Source organism: Bacillus rossius, chromosome 6, assembly GCF_032445375.1.
Source record: "Bacillus rossius redtenbacheri isolate Brsri chromosome 6, Brsri_v3, whole genome shotgun sequence".
Lineage (NCBI taxonomy): Eukaryota > Metazoa > Arthropoda > Insecta > Phasmatodea > Bacillidae > Bacillus > Bacillus rossius.
The window spans coordinates 55,818,244-55,841,355 of NC_086334.1; the positions used below are offsets into that span (position 1 = coordinate 55,818,244).

The 23,112-nt window shown below is 39.5% G+C and overlaps 1 protein-coding gene across 9 annotated transcripts in view; it reads left to right on the plus strand.

The window, feature by feature from the left end:
- Window positions 1-23,112, plus strand: part of LOC134533212 (very long chain fatty acid elongase AAEL008004-like) — a 197,824-nt gene that overhangs the window by 92,728 nt on the left and 81,984 nt on the right. The window contains exon 1 of one of the 9 annotated variants that reach the window (XM_063370601.1): window positions 12,236-12,318. The exons of 6 other annotated variants lie outside the window; for them this stretch is intronic. The gene's annotated coding sequence lies outside the window, so the exon portion shown is untranslated. Of the gene's footprint in view, window positions 1-12,235; window positions 12,319-23,112 lie in introns of those variants that run through there. 2 more of the 9 variants (XM_063370604.1, XM_063370598.1) reach the window with 2 other exon arrangements.

The following is a 23,112-nucleotide window of genomic DNA, read 5'->3' on the forward strand; positions in this document are numbered from 1 at the left end:
GGGGGGCGATAGCCCCTCCCGAGACCAATTTTATTAATTTGTGTATATTTATGTTTACTTAAATATTTAATATAATATGTTAAACTTTTATCTCATCAAAAGTTGCATGGTTCTGTTCTACTAAGGTTCTGTATTTGAAACATGTAATTTGTAAATAATGTTCCAAGGCCAATATCTGACCACTTTCATTTTTTGCAACTACGCCCTTTCTTTGTGCGATAGCCCCTCCCGAAAAGTTATCCTGAAGCCGCCATTGGCTCTGTCCTGGACTGCAGTGGAACCGACCACGCCTGCTGCGCGGCGGGCATGCGCATGCAGCAGGACACGGCAGCTGTTAACAGCCGCGAAGGAATTACCGACGTGTCGCCGTGCGTCAAGTGACGGCGAAAAGTAGCGAAAACATCAGCTTGACTCGTGGGGGCTAGTGCTTCATCTGTATACTTATCTTGCACAGGACTGTATAGTGTAGTTTGACAGGGGAGGCGGTAGATGAACAAGGCTGCTGCTGATTAAAGCCCCAGGGACGTAACTAGACTCGTTTCCACCCGGGCCAAGAACCAACCGACCCAGAAACGTTCCAAACAACACCTCATATCGCCATCACACATTAGTTCCACTATTACAAATATTTTTTATTCAACTTAGATGGCAAATAAATATATTTATTTGCAGTCATTTCATTTTTAACATTTCGCAAGTTGGATAGTACTCGAAAAATACCAGTTTTTAAATAGTTTACGATATGCGTTTTATGTATCTTTCGATACAAATAATTCAGTTCATCTTCCCTCGATAACGTTTTTTTTTGTGTGTGTTCTAATACTACGATATTCAAGTAATAAAAATGACTGCTGGTTCGGCGACCCCCAAGTGCCTCAAGTTGCAGTCGGCGAGCCTCTGGCACAGCCCGGCCCGCCGCAGTTTCGCACACGGCCACGGCCCGCTATTGTCTCCACGGGACCCCGCGCTGCCATTGTGCCAACACTCGCGCAGCAAACACTGCCGCGCTGCTTCCTGCGCTTTGCACCCGGGGAGCCGACCGCACACTTCGCATCAATACATCATTACTATTTGAAATGAATTTGTGAAAATACGCTGCGTGATAATACATATATGGCATTACTGATACATTTACCCGAAACATTTGAAACCACATGGCAGTAAGTATACATATTTGTTTTTATGTTTTTGCTCCAACGAATGACATCAGTCTGTTGTGTTACCGAGCCTTGATTAGACCTAGCAAGGAGAATATGTATTACAATCATCGTAATGGCAGTTTTCCTTACGTATTTTAAAACTTGTAATTACTCTTTACCATGACTATTTTAATTCACCAAATGTACTCCAGGGTAGTTTCACTTTCACAAAGTTTCATTTTGGCACACTTATACGTTTGGTATGTCCCCTAATGTATACGGAAGTGACTGTATACGGGTTTATGTTGCTATGCTACACGTGGTTCCATCATGTTCCCGACCTCGGCACCGTGGCTACAAGTTTCCTTTCGTTAAGGCTTCCGTTCCACCAACGAAGTTACTGTTGCCAAATGAATGTTAAGACGTTTACACATTGAAAACCGACTTCGGACGTCACAGCCTGATGACGGGAACGTATCTCGGGTTGCAGAAAAGTCACAACTGTTTTAGCTATATAAGGAGGCCTCGTGGTGTCCAGCATAGCTGTTCAGTCAACCCGCCTGGTTCCCTGTGCGGCTCTTGTGTTGCAACTTGTGGTTGGCACGCTCGCTGCCCGAGACCTTTGAATATATATACTGTATAGAAGTCGCGAGTGGATAGGATTTACTCTACGTTTTTCAGGAGCGTATGATGAGCAGCTTGGGAACTTCACCGCTGCAATGCGCTGCCGTAACGCCCTGTATCGTCTTAGTTGTTATTTGCACGTTAGAGCGCAGCACTGTCGCCCGCTATCATTGCCCCGCACCCCCCACCCAACATTCACTGCAGCTCAAGGTCGTTCAACGGGAGTTTGTGCGTCACAAAACTGTAGGGATGAAAGATGGAGTAGAGGGTGGGTGGAGGACAACACGTGTTTGAGGGAGGGTGGGGAAGGGGTGTTTGAAGAGTTCGACACTTGTCCGCCAGGGACCACCACAAGTCGATGCCCTAGAGATGGTGGCGATTGCAGCGGTGAATTAACCAACTACCTCAAAACCGTATTAGAAATTTTAACCTGGGCTGGCGACTTCTATACAGTATATATATATATATATATATATATATATATATATATATATATATTCAAAGCCGAGACACAGTTGTAACCTGTCGTCCGCGCTGACCGGGACTGAAGGCTGACCAGGTAGTGGTTCAGCAGGAAGGATATGCAAGGCCCCTACCTCTCCCAAGGCAGTATTTGTTTACCTGCGTCCAGTTCGCGACCGCCCTGGCTGGAGGTGGCTTGCCTATTCGCCAGACTCGGACCTTCTGGACATTGTTAAATAGTTCATTAACGTCCTACTGCTTAACAGCAACCACGTAGGTAACGCACTGATGCGCAAATCGGGCGGGCAGAGAAAGATACAGGAACCGAAACACGCTAGACTTGTTTCGACAGCTTTCACGATACACTGTAACAATTTTTTTTTTTACGTGAATTTCCGACAGGAATATGAATGTCTTTAATCTCGGGTTGGGTGTATCTTCGTCTGAGAATTCGACAACGGTTAAAACTCGTAAACTATGGAAGCTACAGAGTTGAAGTAAATCTATCTTAGTAGAGCAGTCTTTGTTCGTAGTCGTTACGTATGTTATCTTTAAAAGATTTGTGCAATGGGAGTGCATGACTTGATGTAAGTTTTTGGACATACGCCATTGCTAAGAACTTTTTCTGTTGAAGAAAAACTAATAAATAAAATAAATAAATAAAAATAAAAATAAAAATACTCAAAAAAAAAAGATACAAAAAACACACAAAATGAATTTTTAGAAATTATCGCTGGAAAAATAAGAGAACATATAGTTAATGACATCAAAGCTTCTAAATACTTTTCCATTATGTTTGACTGCACGCCCGATCTAAGCCATTTTGAACTAATGTCTGAAGTTCTTCGTTACGTGATCACCGAAAATGGCCCTGAGATAGTGGAAAGTTTTCTTTATTTCATAATAGTTAGTGAAAAACTGGATTGGCTCTTTCAGAAGAGATTTTAGAAAAACTCAGAAATGATAGATTAAATATTAAGAACTGCAGAGGGCAGTCATATGATAATGGGCTAACATGGCTGGTATGTACAAAGGAGTTCAATCTCGAATCAAAGAAGTAAATGGTTTGGAATATTTTGTGCCATGTGCAGCACATTCGCTAAATTTAGTTGGGGTGAATGCTGCTAGCTTATCACCAGAGGCAGAGTCCTACTTTGGCCAACTTAATTGTCTCTACAATTTCTTTGCTTCATCCACCAATAGATGGGAGGTTCTAGTGCAACATGTTCCCTTATCTCTCAAACTGCAAAGCAATACCAGATGGTTGACTAAGAGAGAAGCTGTAGCTGTAATATATAAGCATCTAGAAAAGATTATAGATGCTTTGAATGATCTCGTGACCAGCCTAATAACAACAGCTGAAACAAAAACATAAGCAACTTATTTTCTAAGAAATGTCAGAAAGTTTGAATTCATTGTCTTTTTCTGTTTTTGGTATAGGGAACTAAGCCGCATAGATATCGTCAACAAATTATTACAAAGAGATGACATCACTATAGATCTATCAGCAAAACATATTAACCGTCTGATATTAGAATTAGGATCAGAAAGGTTAAATAGTTCCACAAACGCAATCAGAGAAGTGAAATAAATAGCAGAAAAGCTTAACCTAGATCCTCATTTCAAACAAGGGGATGAAAGAAAAAGCGGATGGTTGATGAAAAGGGTGAATATGAAAGCTATGAATTCTCAGAAGAAAAAAAGTTCAGACTGTTGATTATACAAATAATAGATCGGATTCTGAGTTAACTGAGACAAAGGTTTCAAGCTTTTAAAACATGAATAGTTTATTTGGTTTCCTCAATGGAGCTCTGTTTGAAACACTAAATGGAGAAGAATTGAAGAAACAGGCACTTGATTTAGCTACCACATATAAAGAAGACTTAAACAGGGACGAGCTGGCGATAGAAGTTGAAAGTTTTAAGTATCATGCCTTGGATTTAAGCCCTTATATGAAAACAGCTTCACCAGCAGATCTTCTGCCATTAATATATAATAATGTGCTTGAAGACGCATACCCCAACATAACGACAGCATTGAGAATTTTTTGCACATACCAGTCTCAACCGTTTCTAATGAAACGAGTTTTAGCAAACTAAAAATCATAAAAAATTACCTTAGAAATTTAACAGGTCAGCAACGACTAACCAACCTGAACATCATATCAATAGAGCACAAGTTAGTTTCAAAGCTGTCTTTTGAGGGCATTGTAAAAACATTTGCAGCCAAAAGAGCCCGTAAATTTAAGTTTTAGTTCAAGCTTTCTGTGTGTGAATTAATTTTTTTATCACAATTAGCCAGTAGATTAAGATATTGTGTATAATGTATAATTTTGATTCTCAAGATAACAACTTGAGTGAAATCTTTTATTTATAATATTAACTCTATTTATCATAGTCAAATATCCTGTTCTTTTTGTCGATTCAGTCCACACCTATTGTTCTGTCATTTGATGATAAACTTTTCATTTCATTTGCAGCATTTATGTAAATATTGTGAAAGTATATATCAAACATGCTACTCTTAGATTACATGTCAATTAAGTATCTTAGACATAAGTGGGTATTTTATCTTGTAGTAAAAATTGAATTGCTTTAAATAAATAGATTTGTTTGTTATCTAATTAATAAAACATATTTGTAATTGTGGAATTCATATGTAGTGGTATGGTGACGTGTTGTCGGTAAATTTTTCTTTGTTGGTTTGGGAAAAAATTAAATGGGGGGGGGGGGGGGGCCGCCAAGATATGTTGCCCCGGGTGGAAAAATGTCTAGTTACGTCCCTGGCCGCAATATGATATGCGCTGCGCGCGCCTGGAAAATAACAAGGATTGTCGCTTTCCCCCTCCTCCTTCCCACCATTATTCGCGCGGCGCCCTGCCTTTGACACGTAACTGACACCGGACAGCTGGGAGTTACGCGAGCCGCAGACACGTGTTTCGAGAGATTTCTACCGTCGTGTCGGCGCGGAATTACGCGACGAGCCCCGGCCGTTCCGTGAGTTCTTGAATTGCGCCGGGGCCTATATATATGCCCGAGGACGTCAGAGCAGGGAGTCAGTCAGTTCGGAGTGATCAGTCGGGAGTTCTCCCGCGGCGGAGTTTCCGGGGCGTTAGTGCCGCGGGTGCGGCAGAGTGGGAAAGTCCTTGGACGAAGGTTCCAGGGCGGAGAGTTCAGTTCCGGGCGATAGTGTCGCGGGTGCGGTGGAGTCCCGAGCGAAGTTGCGAGCGAGGCGTCGAGCGGATCCTAGGCGAAGGCAATTGCGTCGGCGGCGGCGGAGTCCCGCGGCGGAGATCCACGAGGGGTGCTGCGGCGAGAGTTGTGCCAGAGGTGCGGCCCATCGAGGCGTGTTGTGTGTGGAAACTGAGTGACTGGAGGAAGCAACATTTTAAAGTGCAATTGATTATTTTGCAATTTTATAAGATTAATTGTAAGTGATATAAGTAGTGGCCATCAATAAAACTGTGTGTGATAAAAATCTTTAATTGGGCTATCCTTCATGAACCCGCAAAATCGTAACTATATATATATATATATATATAAATTCCCACCAACAAAAATATATAATTTGGAAACAAACTGCTAGCAAAGAGGTTTTTATTCCCTGCACCCCGCCCCCCTCCCTTCCCGCCCGGACCAACACATTAAAGTAAATTCTCCATACGCTCTTTGCCTCTAGGTGCTCATAACTAGAATTAAAAAATGGCTATTCCATATCAGTTACATAAATAATAAGTAAATGGTTTTCCAACTAGTGAAAATCGCAAAACAATGTTTCCTTGTCCCCTCTCCTTTTTCAAAACTTGAGGGTAGGTTTTGCATGTCTTAAATGTAATGTTTGTTAGGTTAGGTCAGCGACATTTATAATATTATAAATCGTGAAAATGAATCCATTCTCGCCAGAAGATCAGGTACTTCTGCCCCGGGCGCCGCATTTGTTGAAGGTCGTAGTGCTAGATCACCGGCGCAGATGAACTGAATTATTTGTATTAAAAGTTACATGCATGTAGATCAGCGGTTCCCAATTATTTTTTTTCGTCCAGGAAACCCTTTGGTTGCCTTTTCTTTTGGTGGAACCCCAACTCTTTCAAAGAAAGTCAATTGACAATAATTGTGCCTGCTTTATGTGACATTCGCTCGGACTCACGAAACCGCTGTGACCCTGCCACGGTACCCCTGTGTTCCGCGGAACACTTTTTGGGAACCGCTGATATAGATCATAAAAAATTATCTAAAAATTTGGTTGCTTGTAAAGTCTGTTTACGGACGATAGTTTAACGTGACGTCATAACAAAACATTGATGAAATTATTGCATACTTTTATGAATAAAATTGAATCATATTTATTGAATTATCACTATTTTGTATGGATACAAAGAAGGAGTGAAATGAAACCTACAATTTAATTGATAAATTTTTCTTTTATTTGCACTCATTCAAATATGTTTATTCATTTAACGAAGAGATTATTTTAAGTATAACTTTTATACATGTTTGCTATTTATCTTCTTCCAATCTGTGTTATTCTGTTAAGGATAGGACGATGATAGGAAAAGTAGGAAACGAATGGGAGTGTTTCAAGTTTAATGTACCTCTAAAAAGTCAAATCGATGGTTGTTCCAATCGAGTGGAAGAGAGATAGATGCGGCGCAAGCGTACAATGAGAGTAACGGGACAATGTGCGTTACGGGACATTTTTTCGTGCGTGCAGCCGGCGTTCATCGATTTATTAGACGTTGTCACGTCAAAAATTGTATTTATCGCATACTATCAAACTTGCAAAGTATTAAAAATGCAATGGCTGAAAATAAATTTATTTATTCGACGTCTTAAGGTGAATCAAGTATATTTGTGACAGTGGAATCAATATGTGGTGGTGATGTGAGTTGTTGTCGGGTTGAGGTTTTGGTTTGGTTGGTTTAAGTCCTTCTCTACCTCCTCTGCCCTCCTCTTTACCTCCTCTTTACCTCCTCTTTACCTCCTCTTTACCTCCTCTTTACCTCCTCTTTACCTCCTCTGCCCTCCTGCCAAGACCCCGCGCTGCGCAGGAGGTCCCGGGTAGCGCCGTGCGCGGGCTCCGCTGTTCCGCGCCCCGCGCCACGCAGCCTACATCACAGAACAAGGATGTATCACACATGTGCAAGTGCCACTCTTGCAGTGGAAACTGAAACAGTGTTTCGCGCGACACGTGACGCTATCTGCTGGGTGGGCCCTTCAACTACTAGCAAAAACAACTCGAGCTAGCGGTTATAGTACAAACTTTAGAGTTTATGATTTTAATTTAACTTCTTTACGACTAATTGCTTACTAAGAGATTCAAACTGTTAGAAAAACACTTGATGATCTTTTGTAATAAAAGAGCATGTTCTATATGAATGAGTAAGAGAAGCAAAACTTTTTGGTATGCAAGATTACAAAATATGTGGCCACCAAAATAAAGCTCATTAATTTTCCCTGCTTTGTTAGCCTGATAACAGCTTATGCATTACTTCTCACAATCAGTGTAGCTATGTTAGCAATGTATTATGAAAGCTGCTATCTATCGGTTGGCCCCAAAACTACTTAAAAAAAAAAACCAGGCCGCAGTCTCTGCAATTAGTTCCTCCCCAATGAGCTACATCCACCATTCATATGCTCAGCAGCAAAGGGGTGTAAGCAACGGGTCCCATAACCAGTGGCTGCCCTGGACTTGTGGGGTCACGGGCCACTTACTCTCGAGGGCTTTTATATCACCTGCGGGGGGGGGGGGGGGGTTGGAGTTGTATCGGGGGCCTGGGGAGGCGGAGGGGGCCTGGGGAGGCGGAGGGAATAGCCTCCAGAGAAAAGGATGTTAAGGGGGGGGGGGGGTAGGGAAATTTAAAAAATAAACTCTTTGTAACAACTTTTTTAAAACCCAAGCTGGAACTTTTAATTTCGTTTATGATTTTGAATATGTCCAGAAATTTTAATATTCTTTCCTGATAAATTATGTTCAGGTTGGTTTTTTTTTAATGCTACCAATTTATAAAACTCTGTTGAAAACGCGTCGTTAAATGATGCAATACAATCTTTGAATACACAATCATGAAAACCCATTTAAATCGAAAGGTTTTGACCAGCACTTATATTTACGTGTGTTTATCTCATTTTCTGTTTTCTTTCCGTGTGTTTTCATGTGTTCCTTATCTAATTAATTTCCGTTATTTTTCACAGAAAACTTGGCTAGTATTTTGGTGCAGCATTTTTTTCGTTAACTACTTGAAATGTTTATTTCCTGTAGGGGCTTTAGGGGTTGTTTTCTCAAAACTAAAACAGACAAGAAAACTAGTTATTAAAAACTTGACAAAATAACCGTGACGTAGAGCATGGGTCACGTGCTTGTTATTTGATCCGCCAATCACAGCTACGCATAGTACGGTCGTATAAATGGGGGGGGGGGGGGAGAGAGAGAGAGAGAGAGAGAGAGAGAGAGAGAGAGATGTTGCCAGTAGGAAGGGAATTAATATATTTTATTTCTGTTCCTGAGGAATGGCGCAACAGCCAATGAGGATAGAGTATGTTGGCGTTTCGGTAGAAATTGGTAACTGTTAAATTTATCATATCATCGAGGAATTACATTGCTGAATAAATTCCTTCTTTAAAAAAATTAATCATGAGAGTCATCTTCAAAACGTAACTAGCTATAAATGTAACTAAAAAAACTAAAACATGTTGCGACGTTAGAATTACTTAACTTTCACATTATCTAATGCAATCTACATAATTTATATATTGAATAATTGTTTTCATAGGCTGCTGGTCTGTTGTTGTCGAATAATCAACAGGCAAGATATTCACTTACCTACATTCAAACATTCAAAATATGTCGGCTACATTTGCGAAATATCATTGACTAAAATGAAGCATACGAATTCGATCGTGAGCCGATCTCGAAAAGGCGTGTGCGTAGCCTGATAAGCACTCTCTTATGTTTTGTTTTTATTATGAACCCAGCTGATGGCTTTCAGACCAGTGCACAAGAACAGGCCCGATGGTTGGGCTGCAACGTTGCGTTTGGTCGGTATCGGCTTTGTTTTGGTCGATTTATACTTTCTCAAAAAGCTTTAGAAATAGATTCATCTTATGGGTCTTGGCTTACTGTGCACAAAAATAGAGCACATTAGCCTTCTGTATGACATCTGAGGATATAACTTGACTCTGCTAATAATATAAATTGCTAATTGTGTTTTTCTGTTTGTCCTTCTTTCAAGCAGCAACGTAGCAATGTATCGACATGAATATATTTGCATAAATGTAGATCGTTTATAGGCCAGAGAGTGACAGAGACTACATATAATTATGAAATAACGGAATAAAAAGGGGTAAATTCAGTTTTATAATGGATAATCAAAAAAAATATAGGTCACACACACAGTGAGTTTGCGTCATTTATCTATGTCCGCCACACGGTCATATAGTAAGGTCTGGCAACTTCATATCCTGCTCCTTGGAGAACACAATAGCTTAGTGATGCTCTCAGCTGCTAGGCGAACTAAAGGCGCTAATAACAGTTTAGTTTAGAACTTTGTCAATAGTTGACGTTGCATTGAATTTGTAACGTGCTATAGTTTTGTGAGTCCGTCACGTATTGCCTAAGGGTTACCTGCCTTCCCATAAAATGAAGCTGATGATTGGCGTCCCAGTTTTGCTCATGCGTAGCCTTGATGCACTGAGGTGGGACATTAAAATCAAAATTTCCCGTTTTTCAAGTGAATGTCCTGCAGACTTGAGACTCGGTAGTGATGTTCCTTATGTCATGATGTGTTTAGCCCGGGCAACGCCGGGTACTTCAGCTAGTGTCCTATAAAGATGTGCCTGCCATCAGTAGGTTCCCACATGTTGCTTCCGCATGGATCTGAGTTCTTAGTTTAAAAACCCAATCCATCAAGGGTTGCATAAAATATAAACGTGGGCTAATAAAAGCAGTTACTCTACCGAAGCAAGATTTTTTTAGGAAAATGTTACTTTTTTGAAAAAAAAACAACAAAAAAAACAAATCTTGTTATTTTAAGGAAGATAGAAAAATGCTCGTTCAGCCAGCTGTTAATTTAAGAAAGTAGTTTTCAGAAATTTATAGTTAATTTTAAATAGTCAATTTCAAATAGTCGTTTATTTCCTTATCCTTTGTCAGTTTTAAGAAAACGTGATTTAAGTTGTCTCTCCTATTTTTCTTCTCCAAACAAGCTTAAGGCCCGGACACTATCAACATTAGCATGCCACTAACACAACGCAGTGTTACTAAAGACACTTGAACTTAACCTAATTCACATTGACTTGCTACAGTCGTACATTGTGATACGCATTTACACAAGTCCGGTTTTAGTTTTAAGTAGGTAGTTAAAGAGTACGCTCTATGTTTAACTCTTGCTTGATTCTGTGCTTTGTCGCTAAAGTCGTGATATTATTCGGACAAGTTATTTCCGGGAAAATCTCGGCCTGGTCTCACCACCTCCACCTCCTAGAACTGAACCTGTTAAGGGTGAACTAGGAGCACTACTTTGATCTTGCAACACGCCGTCGTGGAGCGCGCCATGGATGGTTATTGGCCATTGATGTTCCAGTTTGACAAATGAATGGTGTAACATACCATTCTGTGGGCCTTCACCAGAAATAACTTATCCATTCTTGTTTTCACCGCCGTGCCAGCAGCCAGAGTAAAGCTTTGTCAAGAGTTGCCTCGTAATATTTTTTTTTTACGATTTTACAGCATATTTAATATTACCTGCCTAACCTAACCAACATTCGATTTCTGTTACTAACATATAGACCACGAGCATACAGACAGGTCTGTGTTTGCCTCGACATGACCCACCCGCTTAGTGACGCCTGCGCTGGCTTGCGAACTAACGACGTTGGAAGTGGCTGGACCCAGACGTAACACACGGGCGTTTCGTATGTAATTAATTGTATATTGCATACGATTCCGTCTCGATTTTTAAAGTTTTTTTTCTTCATATAATTGGGTACGTTGTAGGCGTTTCATACCAGTGCCTTATAGGCATATGGCGATTGTCACTCATTTGGAAGAAGTGAGGCAGAATGTCTCGCTCTTGTTTTGTGCTTAGTTTGTAGCTCAGTTACACTAAATAGAATTACTGGATTACAAAATAATTCATTACACTCAAATCTCATTGATTAAAATATCCACTTGGCATTTAAACTGTAAAGTGTGTTAGTTTGTTTTGCTTTCTCACCACTAACTTTAACATTAAAAAAAAAAGGCAAAATTGTGAGTAATTTGTTATACATTGTATACCTACAACTCATTCAAATGAATGAAAAATATGAAACTGAACGAAGATTTAAAAAAAAAATGGCAATATAGAATTAACAAATAAAATTATATTATATCTATCTTAAACGCCAATTCAACACAAAGTTAAGACCGGGCATAACTACCACAAGCGCTGTTCGCAAGCTGCCGCGAGCTCCACTAAGCGGATGGTAAATGAACGGAAGTTGCCAGAGATATAAATATAACCGAGACGTGAGAACAACTAACAAAACTCAGAAAATATTATACTTTTTTCCACATAAGGCACAACAGCTTCCATTAACTCACGTCAGTTATGTTAACGTTAACGTTATTGTGCGTGATTAAAAATTGTTTTGAATATATACGCCGTTGCTGGTTACACTTGTGTGCATGTCCTAGAGAAACCTGTTCTTGTTGTGACTTGTCTCGTCAGTCGTTCGTCTGTGCTGTGATATTTTTTTTATGACTAATTGTCTGTGGTCAATTAATTAAAACTCTGCTGATTTTGGCTTGTTTTCTACGCGTTTGCGTATTTAACTGGTTATTTTTTCGGGGAAAAAAAAAGCCGCTGGTGTGGACGACGGTTGCAGCGACCTTCTGGTCTGGCGGCGCTGGGCAGGTGGACGGGCGCGACCTTGAACCTCAACCCGCGAGCAGGTTGAGGTAGTTCCTGGCCTCTGGAGGAGGGGGGGAGGGAGGCAGGGAGGCAGCGCATATAAGCGGCGGTGTTGAGCCTCAGTCGGCTGTCTCCTCGCGTCGCACCACCACCTCGTCTGCCGGGAGCCGTCCGTGGATGAAGCAGTCGTCTCGGCGCCCGCAGGTGAGCCCCCCCCCCCCCCACCCTCGCGTGTGTTTGTGTCGACGAGCATCGCCTCCCAATGCTGGCTTCTCGTCGGGCTCGCGTGAGATTTCAGCGGTAACCGTAATGTCACACGTGGCGGAGAAACGAAGATAAAAGGTGTAGTGCGAGTACCCTTTAGTGCTTTCAAGAATCCGTACCGGGAGTTTCGAACCTGAATATCATTCCGGAAAAAAATTTTCACTCTCCAAATAATACAGTTAAAAAAAAAAAAAAAAATCATCCGCCCTCAAAAGTATTCTTAGGTGATTTTCGTGAACGGAAAACCGTTCTGATATCTCGAGCAGCTCAACACCGCTTGTGTGTGTGTGTGTCCAGGTAAGTGAGGGGAATCAATCCTTTATGTGAAATCTTCCGTGTGGTGACCACTACTTCGCCTGTCGCGCAACCAGCTACTTCGCGCGCGTCTTTGTTCCGCGTCAGCTGGTTCCGGCAGTTGTCGCCGGCGAGATCGCATCGCGCAGAAGTTATCGTCCGTCCTCCGTGACTCCGCAGTCCGTCCTCCTCGCCTGGACTGATGCGCGCTACGTTTCCGCCCCGACCCGGACACCTCGTGGCGCTGCAGACTGGCTCGCGCCGGACCGTGCGTCTACAGCATCAGTTACCCGCGGTCACTAGGCAGTTGCACGCGTGAGCCTCAACTCGACCAATGTCTTACTTTCCACAGCGTGTGTTCGGTAAATATGTAGTTGGAGAATATTTGTTAAAAAAAATTTAAAATTCCGAAAATGCTTTTATTCTATGCTTTTTAACTTCCTCTTTTCATAAAACCCGGCGGAGATATGAAATTACAAATACTTTAGGAGATATCGCCGTTCTTATTTTGCAATACAAGACCTGTGCAATCATTCGACCGTCACAATTTTTTTTATTTTGCCGTGTGTTCGTGAATGCCTAATTAATTAAAATGGTCGATTAGGCCAGGTCAGTTACATTATAAATACTTTCAATCCAAGCGGACATTAAAAAATAATATGAATTAATTTTAATGGTTGTTTAGTTTTAAAGTATTTATAATGTAACTGACCTGACATAACAAACCGGGACAAAGGATGAACAGTAGGAACTCACGTAATTTTTTTTACTTATTACTTGCGCAACAATATCCAAATAACAAATAAAACATGAAAATTTGAAACGTTAAAAACTCACCTAAGTTAGAGGCAGGTACAATTATTTTTCCTGACGTAAACAAGAAACAATTGTGAGCACGGAATGAATGCACAGGTATTGTGATGAAAATAAAAAATTCGATATCCTAAAGTATTTGGAATTTATCTCCACCGGGTTTAATGAAAATAGGAAGTTAAAGAGCATAGAATAAAAGTATTTTTCGGATTTAAAAAAAAATTAACACATATCGCCCAACTACATATTTACCGTGTGTTCTTATTACAACTCTATATGAACCATCCGAATTGTGAATCATATTTTCCTAATCTAAAGTTCAAAGCATTGCCTGCTAATGAAACATGTTGTTTTCCTTCACGCTCTGAACTCAAGTAACAAAAAAGAATCCACTGATTCAAAAATTTTCATTATTAATCTGTTTTTAGCGTGTATTTAGGAAACCAGTCGTATGTTGACTCATTCGAATGTCGAGGAAGTACCGTCAGTGCAAAGCATAAAGTGAATAGCTATCAACTGAGGGCTTAAGTTTGTTCTTTGTTATCCAAAACGGTTACTAGTTGATTTTTCATAACATTTTATGTTTAGGTTTAGAATCGCTGGGAATTTATTGTAGCTCAATTGTGTGTTTTACATGTTGGGTGATTTTTGCTAGCGAGGTGTAGCTTTGCAATTTTTTTTCTAATTTTCTCAAATGTTTTAAATATATGATTTATGATAAGTGAACCATAAACCTTTGTCGGAATGTTACTGGTCTTTGTAAAAACCATCTGTTTTGCGATTTCATAACATTGTTAAAATACTTTATCCTCTGGTTGTTCTGCACGCAATTTTTCTTTTTCCCCGGTTGAATGTTGGATTTCTACACTGAAATTTAGAAGTTGGTTAATTTCTTTCGGGCTGAGTTGACAGATGTCGCTGCTACCAAAGCTGCTACGCACGTAATTTTTAGCTTATTGTAACTTAGCCATCAAAACGTTCTGGGTTCGAGTCCAAGGCATTTTATGCGTGTGTGAAGGCTCGTCAGTTCATTAAATGCCTTTTTTTATGTGTAAGATGTTAGCTGTAGGTATACGACATTAGGTGGGAGTAACTTCGTGAATGGAACGGAAGTCGCGTGGAACGTAAACGTGTAACCTCGGTACTGCCATCTGTGGAGGATGGAGCGTACCAAAGTTCACAAATAACAAAGGGAAACTTTGTAGTTTATAGTAAACATGGTTGAAAACACAATTTTCGTATATTTATCACGTTCGGCATTAATTTAAAAATTCTACGTTTAATTTAGTGTCCCATTTTTCGTATTATAAGTTCGTTAGCAGTGTATGAGAACACATTAATTTCGGGATTTGAACCTCGGTGCTACCGTTGGCGCTCGGATCCGGCTGTCGTACTGAATACAATCGCAAACATATCTAATCTGTACTAATAATAAAGCTTTTAGAGGTAAAAAGTCTGTACATTTGAAGAAATTATGAAAGAATTATTTCATTATAATATAACATTTTTTGAAACCTAAAAGTACCTATAGTTTTTAGACGTTTTGTCTCTTTGTGTGTCCGTTCCAGCATCACTCAAAAACTACTTGATGGATTTTTATGAATGTTTTTATTACTAAGAATTTTTAGCTAACTTATGCACTAGGCCATATATAATTATTTAACAACCAGCAACAATTTTTAACATTTTTTTTGTTGCGAAATTAAACTTTTTAATGGTGAAAAAGGGTAAATATTGTTTTATGTGAAATAAAGAAATCTTCGAAATTAATCAAGCACAAGAAAATATATTAAGTACCAATATTAAATATATAAAACTACCAAAAACAATTTCAACAATTTGTGAATTTCAAACCCTAAGGGGTGAAAAAGGGGCAATAGGATTTTAAGATAATTATATTTTCAAAGCTAATAAAACATTTGAAAATAATATTGGGTACCAATAATAAACATACGAAAACTACCAACAAAAATTTTACCATTTTGCGAAATTCAATTTATAAGGGGTGATAAAGGGGTAATTAAGGTTTTAAGATTAATAACTATATCTCGGAATCTAATCAAGCATTATAAAATATATTGGGTACCCTTAATAAACATACGATAACTGCCAAACACAATTTACCATTTTGAAAAATTTTAACCCTAAGGTTTGAAGAAAAAAAAGGTATGTATAGTTTTTGAACGAAAAATGAACACTTCCGTTTTAATTAGAGCTAATGGTAAGAAACTAGGAAATAACAACTTGCATGTAGTGATAGATTTTTCCCCCCTTCATATATCTAAATTTCGTCTGAGGGGTGTAAAGGGGTAAGTTATGTTTTATAATTAAAAAAAAAAAGTATATACGTAGTAAATAAAGCTGCATGTAAGAAACTAAGCACGAGTAACTTAAAGAATTAATTTCGTAGTGTGGATTTTGCGTTTTTCGTAAATTCTTCCGCCGAGGCAGTGAATAGGATTGCATTATTTTTAATGGTAATATAACACTTATCTGAGGAAATGACGCTGGAGGTAAGAAATTGAGCAAGTATAATGTACATTAAATGTTTTCCATAGATTTATTTTTACCTTAACCATTTTTCTATATTCCTCCGGTTTGAAAAGGCAGTCAGTTTTGTTTTATTATAAATGTCATATATATGATGCTCATGAAGCGGAATAAAAGTTATGCGGTATTATTTATAAACATGCAAAACCCACCAACTCATTTTTACTAATTGCTGAAATTCTATTTCTTAAGGCGTGAAGGATTGTAAATAAGACTTTAACAAAATATAAAATCTTTTGAATAAATCAAACTAAATTTAAGATATTGGCAGTTGACAAATGAACATACTTTAAACTACTATATCTTATTTGATTTTCTCCTTATAAACCCCTTAAGTTGTTTCGGTAAGCTAAATTAAAATTTAATATAAATTTTAAGTTATTAAAAATTATTTGGGTTTCACATATGCGATAAACAAAAATAGGATGAATTTGGTGTTATTTCTTTAATGTATGTCATTTTTACTAAATTTGTAGTTCTGAATTTTCACATAGACATCGCTGTGTGAAAAGCAGTGAGGGTTGTAAATTTCGGGAATTTTGTTTAAGTAATACTAAGTATAAAAATAATTAACTAATAGTTCAAAAATAAATATGATACCTGTAATCTTCATTTTAAATAAAGATGGGATTGTTTTTAAAATCTTAATAATGAAGCTATCTCTAATGAGGTTTAATTATTTAATTTATTTCAACACAGCTGTAACCAAAACAAATGAATGTTAATGTAACCTATGTCATAATTTTAATTACGTGAAATAGGTGAAAATTGGTTTTCTCATAAAATTTTAATGAGGTGTGTTATATCCTCCAACGCATTAAAATTGGAATTATTAGATACTTAATTTACACTAAAAATTAAAAAGGCTTACGCATAACCACTTAAGCAAATATCTCTTGAACGGTTTTGTTATGACTCAGATATTTTATACGCCTGATGTATTTTTGTGTATTTCTTCAGTAAAAATATTTGGAATTAGACACATTTTTCTTACAATGTTGATATCAGCAATACCCTGAGATTGCGCGAGCTACATGCAAGTTCTTTCTTAGTTGCGTACCTTTAGTTCTTATTGAATCGGAAGTGTTAATTTTTCGTTTTAAAACTATATTTATCCTATTCACTAACCTTGGGGTTTGAATTTCACAAAATGGTACATTTTTTTGGTAGTTTTAGTATGTTTATTATTGGTACCCAATATATATTTTTTAATGCTTGGTTTTTTTTAGAGATATAAATAATTATTTTGAAACACTATTTACCGTCTTATTAGCTATTACAACATATAGTTTAGCATATTTTCACACATACGCTTAAAGCCAATAGCCTTATATTTCCTGGGCGCGGGATTGGAGTCGCAAGGTCTCTGCCGCGGAACGGTGAGAGTGAGACTGGCCAGACGAGTCGCACACCCTGAACCGTTTGTTGCGGCTCATCTGCGAGAACATATCTCTCTCTCTCTCTCTCTCTCATATATCTTTGTTTCTCTCTTTGTCTCTCTCCGTGTCTCTCTCCTTGTCTCTCCTTATCTCACTCTTTGTCTCTCTCCTTGTCTCTCCTTATCTCACTTTGTCGCTCTCTCTGCCCCTCTCTTTCTCTATCTCCCTCTTTGTCTCTCTTCCTCTCTCTATGTATCTATGTCTCTCTCCCTCTCTTTGTCTCTCTCCCTCTCTTTGTCTCTCTCCCTCTCTTTGTCTCTCTCCCTCTCTCTTTGTCTCTCTCCCTCTCTCTTTGTCTCTCCACCTCTCTCTTTGTCTCTCCCCCTCTCTCTTTGTCTCTCTTTGTATCTGTGGCCGGATCTTGCTGTGTGAATCGATTCCCGATTTTTGACTCGGGGTGGTCCTCAGCGGTTCGAATGTTAAGTTTGGGCACGGGTGTGTAATACGTAGTGAAGCTGCCCCGCATGTAAGAAATATGACTGCGTATCAGCTAAATATTATTTGGAAACTTTATCTGCATTGGAATCGTTCAAATCCTGCTTTTTTTTTTTTCCTTCAGAATATGCACTCCGCTTATCTGTGAAAATAAATCAGAATTTTTCAGTGATTATGACTTATTTTGCAGCACACATTTTAACAATCTAGTAAAAACAGTGAAATTTGCAATATATAAGTACACATCATACATTTTGTTGTTGTAAATGGAACAGAAATATTCATGTAAAATGACACATATTTGTAAAATTGTACATTTACATGGAAACAACTGTATCATTACAAAATAGTGTTTGCAGTAATACTGGATTCGGATTATTATGTTGTCTCAGTACCTCCTATAGTTAGTTATGTGTAAACCGTTCCCTGAATCGATTTCTAATGTTAACTGCGTACATAATAAGGATAAAAACATAGTCAAACTTTTGAATATTCAATGATCTTTTCCATGATTATGCTTCATTGAAACATCAAACAAAATATAAAACTATGCGCCAAATTTCGTAAAATTACGTGGTATTATCTTGAAAAACTTATTTCATATATTCGAAAATAACCATAGCCATGTGTTGTACAAAGTTACATGTATCGTTTCAAAGTTTGATCCTTTTCAGTCTGATAGAGCAGGCCTAACACACGCATTGTTGATGGAGAGAACATTGCAAACTTTACATGATGTAGGAAGATAATTTTGTAGACCATCTCGAATGCTGTGTATTTTATTTTACATGGGTTTTTTGACTATAATTTTTACTGTAGTATGTCTGTTTTCTTGAATGTCTTGTTTGTCTTGTTTTCTGTTTTCTTCTTCAGGGACTCTCAAACCCTCTTGGTGTGGAGAATAATTCCAAGGTTTTAAAAAACCGGTTAAGATTTTGTGATTCTGATTCTTAGGGATATTGAAAGGCCAGTTTTCTGGTGCAGGGGGTGCTTCGTGCCGTGGACGAAATGTGCGTTTTTCAACGAAAATTCCGAAGCACTACTCTTCCATTTATTTTCTTTTGAAAAACAGTTAGTGACTCTGCTCACAGCGCTTCCCCTCCCCCCCCCCCTTTACTCCGCTCCATTGTCTGAACATTAGACTTTTTTCAGACTGCTAAAATAAACGCAATTACTAATGCTAGTGGCGTTGCTAATTTTTCCCTTTGACAATAAGCCAGTAATCTGCTCAAGCAGGAAAAAAGAATAATTATATTAATCATCATGTGAAGCTTTCTCCGATGCTGCCACAAGCATTCATGGAGTTTTTTTAAATTAAAAATGCGTTTTATACAGACAACGAATTGCTAGTCATTCTACGCTGACCCAAGGATTCTAGAAAGAATCAAATATTTCACTCCCAGGCTAAAAAAAATAATTCCTTATCTTTTTCTCTTAAATCTGTCACTGACGATTCTGACACTACCATTCACACAGCATAAAACGAAAATAATTAGTTTTATCTCGCAGTATTAGGATCTAGGATGAGTTACAAAATTCCTTGGACTCAGGATCTAAGTCTTTCATAATATTTTTATGCAATAATATTTTTAATAAATTATTGTTTAATCTTTACATTCGTGTATATATATATATTCATGAAAAATAATTAAAGGCATTTATAAGGTTTATTAAATGCAAAGGGTTGTGTTCATTAATGATGTTAAACTAAGGATATCAGGTTAACCTATTTGTTTCACAACAACTTTTCTTTGGCTATTAAAATTGCGAATATATATTTATTTAAATGCCCTTAAACACAATACACATATTTTGGCTTCATTTATTACCAAGTGTCTAAAGAATAACTGTTACATACAAGCACGCACATGGTCACACAAAAATCAAAATTAATGCTTGTATTTGAACATTAACGATTAACCGATGTCTCCCGGTAATTTAAAAATTGAAGCACCACACATTATTAATTCGTTATGTATCCCATTTATTTGAAGTATACTAGATATACACGTGCAAAACCCAACGATCTTTAACGAACGTGAATTAAATACACGACATCAACCTTGGTGTAAGGCTTGGTAATTTGCGCATTTATTTAAAAACAAATATTAGTTATTTCTCTACACTTAACGATTGATTCGTTCTATAAAATAACATTACAGTTTGCTTACAAGTCACATCATTAAAAAATATACATAAGTTTGTAATCAGAATGACACTGTTACGTTGGTATAAATGGAATACAAGCTACGACAGCCCCCTGCGCTGACCAAAGAAAAAAGACTCATTAACATAAAACCTGTTTGCTTAGTCGTAGTAACCACACCCGCGTTCCTTTATTCACTCCGTGTAAACAAATATAATACTGTAGGTAGTATGCATAGCTGTTATTCAATCAACTTAAACGTTATAATCATTAATGTTCCAGCATTAAATTATAAGGTCTCCGCTTAAAGTCCCGCAGACGAGAATACTGCACGCCAGTTCGGTGCCTGGTGCGTAGAGGCCAAGAGACGTGTAATATGCGAGCCACTCTCGCCCTTAGCACTCCCCTGCGCTTTTAGGTCCTTTCAACAGTGACACGTAAACGGAGACGGATCTCACGGAACAAGAGTTGCTACAACAGCACCCAGAAGGAGACGGATCCGTACGGATCAGCTCGGCGATGCTGAGCTCTTCCGTTTACGTTGCTCCGTGCGACCAATAGAAGCCGAGTACTTGAATGCGGCGGTAACAACGTTTGTTTATGTTCTAAATACGTTAAAATTTATTTTCAAGTACAAGAATATCTAGTGTTCTATTATTACTTTGTCGTTTAGTATATATATTCTGCCCGTTTTATTGAAAAAATAGCTTTAACAGTAGGTCGTGCGTACAAGATTTGACCGCCATGTTTTCCAGCCTACTGATTCACAATAGAGCGTATGACAGTCGTGTACATGGGAGATAGGTCGTGTGCATAGGAGGGAATTTAATGTATTGTTACGATCGGGGTTCGTAAAGGATAGCCCAACTAAAATTTTTCTACCACACAGTTATTTATTGCCACTGTTTACTTCACTAACAATAATCTTAAAATGCCAAATAATCAATTTCACTTAAAAGTATTGCTTCCCCAGTCACTAGTTCCTTACAATCCACACACCTCGCAGGGCCGCAACTCTGAAGCAACTCTCGCCGCAGCACCCCTCGTGGATCTCCGCCGCGGGACTCCGCCGCCGCCGACGCACTTGCCTTCGCCGAGGATCCGCTCGACGCCTCGCTCGGAACTTCGCTCGGGACTCCGCCGCTCCTGCGACACTATCGCCCGGAACTGAACTCTCTGCCCTGGAACCTTCGTCCAGGGACTTCGCCGCTCTATCGCCCGGAAACTCCGCCGCGGTAAAACTCCCAACTCCACTGAACTCACTCACTCCCTGCCCTGGAACCTTCGTCCGAGGACTTCGCCACTCTGCCGCACCCGCGGCACTATCGCCCCGGAAACTCCGCCGCGGGAAAATTCCCGCCTGAACTCTGACTCTCTGAGACCGGCGTCCTCGTCTTGTATATCAGCCCAGACGCTTTCCAGAAATCACGAGTGCGGCTGGGGCCAGTCGCGTCATTCCGCGCCGACCCGACGTGACGGCAGAAATCTCTCGAAACACGTGTCGGCGGCTCGCGTAACTCCGCAGCTGTCAGGTTTCGGATGTCAAACTAACAGTGCCGCGCGGGGAGCTGAGGGCTAGAGGGAGGGGAAGCGGCGACCCAGGTGCGCGCGGCACGTCTCGTGTTGCGCGGCCGCATGTTGACAGTTAGCTGTGCACCTGCACGTGTCGCGGCCTTGCTCACGTTCGTAACAATATTTAACAGTCATACTGTGGCCACAAATTGTTGAGAGATTACTATGCTCAGACGTAATTCCTGATTTAAATTAAAATTAACGCTATTAGTTATAAGTCACTAGCAAAAATTGTAAATGAAAGAGGTGTCGTGGTTAGAATTGTTACTTAAAAAAATTATATTAATTACCCTTATTTATATCTTGAAAAACCTGCTCACAAATTCTGGTCAGATGTAACGGGATAATCATTTGATAGTTAACATAGTAACTGACTGCCAACATTTGTCGGGTACATCGCGGTAAAATTCATTGGCTGACGTTAACGGTAAGATTTCAATTGTGAACAGACTTCACACAAGTCTCGTGTGCAGTCGTGCGCATGGCATGATACGCACTCGCTTGTTTTTTTTTTTTTATTGTGAACCCAGCTTTAGAGCTCGTACCGTCCTTAGAGGGCAGGTGGAAATTTCCTGTAGATCAGATCATTTTATTACGTTCAGACCGGTCGTGTTGCAAGTCACACGCTGTTTAGTAAACAGGAGCGGGGCGGTGGGAAACTTTTGCCCCGCCGAACAAAGGAGTGGAAAACTGTTCCAAGGCGTCGGAATGATCCATCCAGGGAGGGGGGGGGGGTGGTTTCCTGCCTGCAAGGCCGCCGCGGGGCGCGTTTTTTCCGCGTCTCTTGTTCGCTGTCGCACGGGCGGTCAGCCTTGTCAGCAACCACTGCGACCGGCGACCGGAGACCGGCTCATGGCGTCGTGCGGGCGTCGGCCTCGCTGCGTGACGTCTTAGCTCTGGATTCACGACAGCCTTGGCCGAACCACCTTCCGACACATCTGCGACTCCAGCGCGACGGACTTCCCGAACGGAAAATTTTCTGTTACCGCCGCGTCGCCAACGTTATTATTCGTGTATTTTTGATGTGTAAACACCTTGAGAGTCTTCATACGGCATTTGCCAGGGGTAATTCCGCGAATGGAACGGAAATGTGTAACCGCGGTGCTGCCATCTGTGGTGGTGGCGCGAATTAAAGTTCACAGACACAAAAAGGAAACTTAATACTATTAACTATTTCATGGGCGGTATTTTAGTAAAATTCCGACACGTACAAAATGAGGTACAAAGCCGGGGATTAATGTTGTTTGAATCTGTTTCGCTTTTATCGGAGCCGTTTCGTTTTATAGTTAAGCATTCGCTCTGTAGATATAATGATTCGATAGTCTACGTAGCTGCTCCGGCAGCGAATTCCAGCGGCGGGTGCGGAAACTAGGTGAGATTCGCGTCAGTAAATGTAGTTGAAAACACAATTTGTATATATTGATCACGTCCGGCATTTTTTTTAGAGAATTCTTCGTTTGAAGTTCGTGTCCAAGTTTCGTATTA